Consider the following 10000-nt stretch of genomic DNA (forward strand, 5'->3'; position numbering starts at 1 on the left):
TGCCAAGTAAGAGTGTGCATGTATGTGGTGGGATCTACTTCAGTTTGCAGAATATGCATGTCCCAAGCGGTCATCTGTCCAAGAACTGCCTGGCATATGCTAACATTTCACAGGTATCATCCTGTGGACATACATTCCATCACAACTAGTGTTAGTTGTGTAACAGCCTCTTCCCCACTGTATAGGTGTGCAGCGATACTGGGGTTGGTATATATAGCTGGGTGTGTATAGCTGGGTGTGGCTATTGTGGACACAGCCAACATCATTGCAGTTACTGTTGAGTGTATCCCTCCGCATAGCTGGCTGTAATACTGTACAGTCATGTTAACAGGTTAGGTAGTTGTCTATCACACTCTCTGTGGTTCTACAGCACCTCTCACCCTCCAAAGTGTAGGGATGTACCACCCACACCAGCACACATATGTTTACCGAGTTGAGGATTGCACTACATTGGGGAAGGGGACATATACCCTGCTGGTACCATAGTCAATGACATTAAACTAGATGACTTCTTATTCTACAATGTGTTGTTGTGTGTAGTCTGGCTTAATGGAATTACATAGGCTACAGTGGGTTCCTTGCACAGGTACATACATCCATGTGTACAGTATTCATGTGCAGTGCATCAACACCAAAGCCTCTGTGCGTGTTATGCACAAACATGTGGTGTATACCACCAGTACAACTACCATTGTCCACTGTAGAAGGGCTGCTAACAGCAGCCACCATGCACTCACCTGTATACACCACCCCCAGAACTATCAGCCATGTGGCACAGGCAGTAACTGTTATACAGACCTGTGACATGTGTTCACCTGTACCCAGGATATGGCACAGTCAAGGTGTCACCACAGTGCCATACCCCTTGTGAGATATGACAGCAGACCATCCTCCTGCTGACACATGGACACCTACACCACAAAGGGGTAACATTATGGAGACCACAATCAACAGTGTTAATAACAGCTATAATGCATCATGGCTGGACAGCTACCCTTCCTGACATGTAAGCATTAAACTTTACTGCTGACAACATGTTACACAGCAGTACATTGGTACACTGTAGTACAATCACCGTGTGCATCAGAACCATATTTGCCTGTCCTTGCATCGATATTATGGATGACAGGGATGTGGCACAGGTATCAACATATGCACAGGGTGTGTTGTTGGTTTGCCAGAGACCTAAGCTGAGCAATATGTTTGACACCATGTGTGTGAGAGAGTAGTTTTAATTATTGATATGGCTGTTGTGATGTGGTGTGTGTAGGTATGAGGCTTCCCTAGCTGTGTTTGCATTGTGTGTGAGTATGCATGCACACAGTTCTGCCATGTGGCTGCCCTATACAGGTGTCTGTTGGACAGCTGCAGACTATACCTAGCAGGGTGTGCAGTTCACTGCCTCTGGACACGGACATGAGAACTGTGCCTGCCAGGGGTTCCATGGACACGTCCAGGTACAAGCCATGATATGGAACTCTCACCAGATGATGACATACGTCCCGCTGGAACCAGGTCCCTCCTGGGACTGGCCAGGGCCATGTTCACGTGGCCTGCTGTGATGTGGTATGGACAGTGCCCCACTGCAGTGCTGGAGTTGGTACTGCCACTACAGGAGCATCTTGGTGTCCTTGCACATACATGTTGACCTCCAGCTGTTGGTGTTACTGGCATACATCCATGTGGCCATCACACAACTCCCACCACATGCTCAACCACAGAAAATCCATGATTGATGAGTCCCACCATCTCACTCCACCATCTATCCATGACCTCTATATAATAATGGAGGGCACCTGCAAGATCACGGATGTTGTCAGTTACAGCTGAAAGAGTAGCCCTCTGTGCAGCCTCAGACCCTGTCTAGTGTATCATTCTATACGTGCCTGCACCACCATGACAGCCAGAAACATGCATCTGGTGGTACCAGATTTGGCACTTCTGCCAGGGGTATGATGACCAGCAGCCCTGCAATGAGCACCCCTGTACATCTGCCTATGTGGTACCTTGATGGACATCTGGGTATGGCTGCTGTGTCCAGACACATGTGGCATAGATACCGCACTGTCCTGTGCACTGCCACCAACTGCCAACTGTCCCTCTTCTATGGCCACTGGTAATGGGGTATCTATAGGCACTGTGACTGTGTGCAGGGATGGGGTGGATAACAGGGGGATGTCAGATGATGGTACAGTTTTGGCCTCTAACAGCTCCACCTGTGCTTCAACACACCTATCATCATTTTCAGTACCTGTATGGACACCTGCAGGAGGGACCCTGACCCACCTTGTCACCTGTGATGGGAAAACAAGAAACGCACTTTAGACCTGTATGTCATTGCTTAACAGGACACACACACACACACACACACACACACACACACACACACACACACACACCCTGACATTCCACCATAATACTTACCTGTACGTGAATTTACAGACTGTCCTAAGTTTATTCTCTTAAGTTCCCCATCCTGCATCATACTTGGAAACTTACACTCATTAATACCAATCATTAACGTATCATTCTTCTAATTGCCTAGGCAAGTGATCACAAAACATGACCTGTTACTCCATTCCCTCTTTGACTTGATTGGAGTCGATTTTTCAAAGACTTACTGCTGTCATCCAGTGTTCACCCTGGGTTTGACCAGACATCATGAGCATGGCCCCCATATGTTAGGGGCTACTATAGTCACTCAATAATGTCATGCACTGGAGTGTCATATGTAACTATTCTTCAGTAGATGCAAGATCTGTTGCTCTATTAACTTATTATGTGGACTACAGCAATATTATAACTGGAAACATTCTAGTAATTCCCCAGTGCATCTGTAGTGCTTCATACTTGGGTATTCTTTCACCTGTCTGCTGCTTGCAATTATAACAGTATACCTGGTGTCTAGTTTCCCTCCCAATGCATGTTCCATGTTACAGACCTTATTATACTATCAGCTGTCCTGAGATTACATGTCAGACAAGTATTCCTGGTGTCTCATGTGTCTGTCCATGTCCATGTACTGATGATTTCAAAGGGAAGTTGAGAGGTATGAACAACCCCACAATCACACATATGCATACATGGACACACACACATCCTACACACATCAATCCCCCTCCACTCCATCAGATTGCACTTACAGACAAAATAACCCCCCCCCCCCACACACACACTTACAGGTGAGGTTGCAAGACGATATTACACACAGACCTCCCATTACCCATCTGTCAACATGCATGACATATGGCACTCAACAGCATGTAGTGCAGCTATAGGCAATCCATTCTAGCAACATTATACATGTGTGTGATGCATGGGTTGTGTTAGTAGGCGATGCCCCTTCCCCTGGAACACACTGCACCCATGTACACAGTATTGCTTTGCACCTGTTTAGCACCCTGGCATGTACTGTGCACCATACCTCACAGGTGTACACATCATTGCTGAATGTGTATTACTGTGTCAGTTATGTCTGCTCTGCTGCTCACAGCCCCTATGTGTTTGTCCAACACATACCTGGGATGATATGTGGACAGATGTCATTTGTGAATGCCTGATGTCTGATTTACGGATTTCATCATCAGCGGTGCATGTATGGCCAATACGATACAATTACACTGACAACCTGCAAACCTTACTGTGGTTATGGGGAGTGTACACACACTTATTGATCTGATGCTCTCTTCCTTGATATGCCATGGCACCATATTACTACATATGTTAACATTACATGAACCTGATATATGACCTGTACAATCAAATGCAGTGTCATACAAATGTGTTAGTTGTGCAGATGCTGATAAAGATGCATACACTTTGTGGGTGCATATGTGTGCATGCCCTTATCATGATAGTTTGTTTCCCCTACTGTTATGTGTACTACAGCAGTCACTATTCCTGGCAGGGGTATACTAGCATGGGCCATCTACATTTGCAGGTATTTGGTCAGTCTGCCCTAAACATGTCCCCCAACATTGCATGATTGCAAGGTCAACTCATGTGCGCATCCCTTGGAGTATGCACACTGCTGTCACTATTGCTGTGGAGTCAGGGTTATGTCTGCCACAGTTACTGACCCAGACTGTGTGCAGACACAGCCATTCATAGCATCCTTTGGATCCCTGCTGCAGTGCACTGTTGTGTCATGATGACACCCCCTCCCCACCCCCAGCCTTTTTGCAGATGATTGACAACTATGGCCTACACATGTTTGTCATTTTGCAGTGTCCCTAACAGTGAACATCATGTGTACCAGCCTAGCCCTAGCTAATGAATGGCAAATATACAGGTGTACACTGGCATCGGCAAGGTACAGATGGGGATGGTGGGCCTAAGGTGGGGTGAGGTGTTGGTTGTGCAGCACATGTATCTTGCTTGATACTGTCTGTAGGTTTCCAACGTGGTCTAGGTACACCAGTACACATTACCACACATGCCTTTTTGGGACCTTTTCTGTTATGCATATGCTACCTGTAGACAGGCCCAGCTGATGTTTCCTGTGGTACAACTGTCCCATCTGATTACCCTAACCCATGGGCCACATGTATGCAGAGTCAAGGCAATTGCTGACATGGGTACTGCACAGCTAGTACTTGCTAAACATTCCTGCAACTCCCTCAGTGTTCTGGCATGTTACTAGGCAGCCTGCATGACTGGTTTGCTACATGTGACATCATCTGTCATGGATGGCCATTTGTTTATTTTCTACATTACTCCTGTCCCATACATCCTCGACACATACATGACTGTCTGCACTGTTTGCCATGGCATATGGAATGGTGAGGTATGGCTACATGACCAACTCCTGGGTGCTACCTGTTGGGTATGGGGTCAACACCATGGCATGTAAGATGTGTGCAAGCCACGGCTGCCTCTGTAGCAGGTAAGTGGGCACATTTGATGGCCAAACATCTTGGACAGCAGACCATTTCTTGGTGTGACACTGGGGACGTGTACTTGCTGGCAGGTGCATTCTCATGAAGAATGCATGCTGTCAATACCTCAACAGCCTCTTCCACAATATTTTATCTGGAGTGTGTGAACACATATGCTTCCAGTGTTCGTGATGGTATGTATTCCCCATATTTTCTGTCCTAACATACGATTCCATATTACACACTCGTTGCTCATGTTAGGACCACATTGCAGGTTGTAAGGATTGTGGACTGCAGTATTATGATATGCCATAGTGTAGATCTGCAACAGTTGCCATTGTAATACTGGTATATACACTGTTGTAGCACTGTATAAGGGTGATGTTTCACACATGTCCCTACTGTAGGCCATTTGTTCCACCATTATGTTCATCTCTGTGCACACATTTTGCAATGACAGGATGTTAGTTATATCGCAGGTGTCTAACATACCTTTCAGATACACCATCATGCTGACTACTGTGATCCAGTGTAGTTAACAGCAACAATACGTGAACATGTAGAGCATGCATTATGGGCAGGTGTGTTAAATGTGTGCATGGAATATATGATGGCTATAACATGAACGGTGTATTGGCAAACCTGAACAAACACCATACTCACCAGCTACAGGCTGCTACCCTACATGTATACCAGAGGGACCTACATAAGTGTGTGAGAGATGTGATGTCAATAGCCACAGCTGTAGCATTGGTACAGGGTGGTTGCAGCATTAGAGTACATCAACAGTACAAGCCCACAATACTACAGATTATGCATGTCTGTTTATTACTACTATGCAGCAACAGACTATATATATTTCATCTCACATATGCATGATCTAACTGTACAGATGTGGATGGATATGCAACAGTGGTCTACTGTTGTGCCCTTGCCCTTACCTGCATGTGCATCTGCCATTGTGTGGGTATCACCCACCTCCACTATGCTCTCCGCCAGGTGTTGTGTGTGTGGGTGGGCAGCTGCCCCGAGGCTAGCAAGGAGCTCCTCAACACAAGGGGTGCTGGATGGCATGACCCCCCTGTTGCAAGCTGGTCCCCCCCTGACTGCAGCAGCACACCGACGGGCATGGTGAAGTAGATCTGTGCATCAATGCTGGACCTGCTCACAACAGCAGTTATGCAGGCTGACATAGTTTACGCTGTAGACAAGATCATTCCACAGGGCGGTCTGCTCCTGCATATCATAGGCTCTTCGGCTGAACAATACCTGGTAGTGCTGCACCAGGTGTGAGATGATGACATCATTCTCCTCCGCTGTATAAATGGGCATCCACTCCCTGGACATATTGCCTGAAAGACATAAAGATGTTAACAGGTCTGAGGACCTCATACTGCAAGGTTATTATGTTAATACACATCTCGGTCTCCCCCCCACCATATTTGCAACAACAATCTGATCACAGAACTCAACAGGAATGTCTACAGAATACCTACCGTTGGGACATATCGTATTGTACAATACTTTGTGCTATGTGTTTGTAGTCATGCTCCCTGGGGGAACATGATCATTGGTGGCCTGTTAAGGACAATGTCACATGCATGCCATTGTAAGGGCCACTATGGTTCCATATATGCATGTGTTCTGTTTGCTATGTGATTGCTGCACCTCTGTTGTTTTGTGATGATGGGGATATCTATGCATGCTGCTGGACATGATCTGGGAATGTGTGGGCTATTACTACCCACATATGTTCTATAACTGTGACACAATAACATGCTTGGGAAACAGTTGCCAGCAGAACCACCTCTCCCACCTCATCTGGCCATGTTACCAGGCCACATCACATGTGGAACCCCCCCTGGGGCCTCCTCATCTACTGGTCATGCACTACCTTCAGGTAGAACCACCTCAGGAGATGATGTTCACCCCCCCAGGAGCACAAATAGACAGGATTCTGTCACCCAAAGTCAGGTCCAGGGTCTGGTGCATAGGGAGCTCCACAGAGACTTGGGGGATGTGCTACAGCACCTTGAGGCCCTCAGTACACACTCACATGGTATGCATGCTCCTCCTACTCAGCCCCTAGCCCAGGCACCTTCAGGGCTGTGAAGCTGATGTGACTGCCAGTGGGTGGGGACCTTGGTCCCATTGCTTTCATATGGGGGGCTCATGGGCTTCCACATTGCAGATGACACTCCCCATCCAGGGTGTTTACCCACCACATGCGTCATATACTGCCACTGTAGGCTGTCTTCTCTATCTTCCAACCCAACCTACCTACAGAAATATACCTGCTATCCTTCCCCAAATTACCAATCCCACCTACACAAACAAGAGTAATGTGTTCCCAACACGGGGTTCACACCTGACATAACCATCCATTTTGCACACACTTACTTCTGTGTATATATATATATATATATATATATATATATATATATATATATATATAAGTGTGTGTGTGTGCATTGATATGTATCATGCAGCACTGTCATTCAAAAGTGGGGAAAATGTATTTATATACATATGTAGACATACACACACACACACACACACACACACACACACACACACACACACACACACACACACACACACACACACACACACACACACACACACACACACACACACACACACACACACACACACACATATATATATATAAAAGCCTAAAAAAGCACCTAAACAGGCATGTCCAAGGGTCAGCTTTTGGTGGATTCTCCTGTCCACCTGGTGAATCTGGGCATACTGGGGCAATGCGGCAACTGCCTTATGTACACAGACAATACTCTCCTCCTACCACCCAACACTACAACCTGCAAGAGATGCACTTACATAGCCAAACTGGAAGCAAAGCTCTCTCCGGTCAAGACTGTGCTAGACAGTCAAGAGGAGAAGGCTAACACCTGCATTACACCTCTAGCAACTCATAGCCCTTCAAAACCCACACCATCAACTCTCACACATAGCAACACTAAATCCACATATGTGGAGGCCCTTAACATTAATCTGCCCAAGCAACAAGGATCTCTGAAGCTGAAACGCAAACAAACACCAGTCACAACCAAAATGACACATAGCTCACAACACCAGTGTGCCATGCAACAACAGCCCCTAAGGCAAGACAATGTACCCAACACTTTAGCCATAGGTGACTCTATAGTCAGGCACACTGATGTCCCACTCACCAGGCTGAAGAAGGAGAAAATTACAGTCAGCTGCCTGTCGGATGCCAGGATCTGCCACATAATGCATGCACTCAAGTCACTCCACAACAAGTACAAATACGACTCTGTCATTGTCCATGCTGGAGTAAATGACTTGAGATGTACGTCCCTGGACTACATGAAAAAAGACATGGAAGAGCTCTTGGATCATGTGACCCAGGCAGGTATGACCCTAGCCCTGAGTAGCATCCTGCCTTCACCCAGAATGATACCACAGTATAAGGACAAAATAATTGACTTCAACAATTGGCTAAGCTTCTGGTGTCATTCAAAGGGAATCCAGTATTTGTCTGCCTGGGAAGACATGATTGACAAATCACAATGCTTTGCCAGAGATGGTCTGCACCTGTCACCCCTGGGATTCAGGTTACTGGCTAAAGCTCTTGCCACCCCTATAGTGCCTTTTTTAGGCAAGGTTCAAAGGATAAAACCACCACCATAACAGATACAAGCATGCAAAATCTGAAGGTAATGCTACTCAATGCTAGAAGTCTAAACCTCAAAATGCACTCTCTCGAGGCACTCCTAAAAATGGAGAACATTGATATCTGTGCAGTGACTGAGACCTGGTTCAAGGCTCCAGAGAGCACCCCTGCAATACCAGGCTACAATTCTTACCACACTTTTCGGCTACAAAACTAAGACCGAAACACTAAAGGTGGAGGAGTGTCCATATTCACCAAGGATAGTCACACCTCCAGGCTAGTTGCCCAACACAATGCATCTGAAATTCTCCAGGTGCAACTAACACTAGGTAAGACTGCAATCCAAATTGTAGCTTGCTACATATCCCCCACCATACCTCAAGATTCTCACCACACCTTTCTAAACATACTGGAAAATATTAAGATACAACCAAACACCCTAATACGAGGTGATTTCAACTACCCTGCCATTAATTGAGAAAACTACTCGGGTACCAACTCCTTTTCCCAACGGTTCTTGGAATTCATAAATTCCAGCGCCCTGGATCAACTAATCCATTGTCCCACCAGGGGCTCAAATATCCTAGACCTGGTCATTACCAACATGGGAGATAGATGCTCCACACCAGTGGTCACCCCCTCATTGGTCAAGTCTGACCATAAGCAAATCACCCTTGACATCCACATCCCACCCCCACCCCACCCCCAGTAAGGAAACCTCCTTAAAAAACTTCTCCAAAGCCAACTTCATGCTACTGAAGTCAGAAGTGACAAACTTCACAACACCCACGCAGACGAGATCTGGAAGTTTGACTGCAGAATCCTACACTAAGGCACTGTACGAGCACATCCACTCGTGCATGAATCGTGCCATCCCAAATAGAACCAAGATGCTCTTCTCCAAAAAAAGGAAGTCAATCTGTTGGTCCCCTGCTATAAACAAACTATACAACAGAAGGAAGAAACTGTTGCAGAAAAGAGGAAAGTTCCAGGATGCAAAAAACTCCCTCACGAGCCTCAGTAAGAAGCAGAGATCCCTCGTAAAATCCTCAAAAGCTAGTTACGAAAATAAAATTGCCAAAGATTCCAAAGACAACCACAAGGCATTCTATAGTTATGTCAAGAATCTAAATGGCAATGCTCAAACCTGCTCTGAGCTACAACAGAATGGTATTAAATATACTGATCCCAAGGATATTGCCAATATCCAGGTAGATAGATTTAGTGCCAACTTCACTCCCCTCTCACCCCCTAAAGGGCCCATCTCAATACCAAAAGATTGCCAAATTCTGATAATCACAGCCACACAGGTAGAAACAGCACTCTCCAAAGCTAAGAATACAGCATACATGGGACCAGATGACATCCCAGGCTGTGTACTACATGAACTGCAAAATGAACTGGCACCCCACCTAAGTGTCATGTTTAATCATAGCCTCACCTCAGGCTCCGTGCCCACTGAGTG

This window comes from Protopterus annectens, chromosome 7.part0, assembly GCF_019279795.1.
Source record: "Protopterus annectens isolate FY-2018-M chromosome 7.part0, PAN1.0, whole genome shotgun sequence".
Lineage (NCBI taxonomy): Eukaryota > Metazoa > Chordata > Ceratodontiformes > Protopteridae > Protopterus > Protopterus annectens.